General features: G+C 45.1%; 1 protein-coding gene across 1 annotated transcript in view; it reads right to left on the bottom strand.

Annotated features, from left to right (window-relative positions):
* nfkb1 (nuclear factor of kappa light polypeptide gene enhancer in B-cells 1) overlaps nucleotides 1-1,658 on the bottom strand; it is a 55,969-nt gene that overhangs the window by 10,973 nt on the left and 43,338 nt on the right. The gene's annotated exons all lie outside the window — the stretch shown is intronic.

The raw sequence follows: 1,658 nt of genomic DNA, 5'->3' as shown, positions 1-1,658 counted from the left end.
TAAGTTGATAAAAACATGATTGAACAAGCTTTGTGGTGTGCTGCTCGAAATTTAAATTACTATCAAACCAAACACCAAGGTTCTTTGCCACAGGCTTAATGTGATTTACTAGGGAACCAGCAGATGGCGGTATTTGATTTGCCATCTGCTGGGACCCAATGACCAGGATTTCTGTTTTGTCTGAGTTCAGCTGGAGGAAATTATTTGACATCCATTTTTTAACTTCACAAAGGCAGTTGTTAAGTGAACTCAGCATTCCAGGGTCTGTGGATCTGACGGGCAAGTATATTTGTGTGTCATCAGCATAAATATGAAAAGAAATGCCATGTGTATGGATAATATGTCCAAGGGGAAGCAGATACAAGGAAAACAAAATGGGTCCTAAGACCGACCCCTGAGGCACACCATATTTAACTGGAAAGAACGAGCAGAAATAGTTGTTTACAGACACGCAAAACTTCCTATTTGACAGGTAGGATGAAAACCATTCTAGAGCAGTACCAGAGATCCCCACCCAGTGCCTCAGTCTGTCTAACATGATGTTGTGATCAATGGTGTCAAAAGCAGCGCTAAGGTCCAGGAGTACCAGGACTGAGCACATGACATTAAAAGGTCATTGGTGACTTCAAGCAGCTGTTTGGACACAATTCTTTCTAGAATCTTTGCAATAAAAAGTACTGTTCTCTGTCTGCTGTTCTTGGCAGACATATATATATATATATACATATATATCGCCATATCATATATGGCGAAGGCGCTGTGTACCTGCTCTGTGTGTGTATGTATGTACCTGCTCTGTGTGTGTGTGTACCTGCTCTGTGTGTGTGTGTGTGTGTGTGTACCTGCTCTGTTTGTGTGTGTGTGTGTGTGTACCTGCTCTCTTGTGTGTGTGTGTACCTTCTCTGTTTGTGTGTGTGTGTGTACCTGCTCTCTTGTGTGTGTGTGTGTGTACCTGCTCTGTGTGTGTAGCTGCTCTGTTTGTGTGTGTGTGTGTAGCTGCTCTGTGTGTGTGTACCTGCTCTGTTTGTGTGTGTACCTGCTCTGTTTGTGTGTGTACCTGCTCTCTTGTGTGTGTACCTGCTCTCTTGTGTGTGTGTAGCTGCTCTGTGCGTGTAGCTGCTCTGTGTGTGTGTGTGTGTGTGTACCTGCTCTGTGTGTGTGTGTGTGTGCACCTTCTCTGTTTGTGTGTGTACCTGCTCTCTCTGTGTGTGTGTGTACCTGCTCTGTTTGTGTGTGTGTGTACCTGCTCTCTTGTGTGTGTGTGTGTGTGTGTGTGTGTGTGTACCTGCTCTGTTTGTGTGTGTACCTACTGTGTGTGTGTGTGTATGTGTGTGTGTGTGTGTACCTGCTCTCTTGTGTGTGTGTGTACCTGCTCTCTCTTGTGTGTGTGTGTGTGTACCTGCTGTGTTTGTGTGTGTATGTGTGTGTGTGTACCTGCTCTCTTGTTTGTGTGTGTGTACCTGCTCTCTTGTTTGTGTGTGTGTACCTGCTCTGTGTGTGTGTACCTGCTCTGTTTGTGTGTACCTGCTCTGTGTGTGTGTGAACCTGCTCTGTTTGTGTGTGTATGTGTGTGTGTGTACCTGCTCTGTTTGTGTGTGTGTGTACTTGCTCTGTTTGTGTGTGTGTGTACTTGCTCTGTTTGTGTGTGTGTGTGTGTA

This window comes from Micropterus dolomieu, linkage group LG19, assembly GCF_021292245.1.
Source record: "Micropterus dolomieu isolate WLL.071019.BEF.003 ecotype Adirondacks linkage group LG19, ASM2129224v1, whole genome shotgun sequence".
Lineage (NCBI taxonomy): Eukaryota > Metazoa > Chordata > Actinopteri > Centrarchiformes > Centrarchidae > Micropterus > Micropterus dolomieu.
The sequence above is the reverse complement of the archived record's forward strand: the minus strand, read 5'-3'. Positions and strand labels throughout refer to the sequence as shown.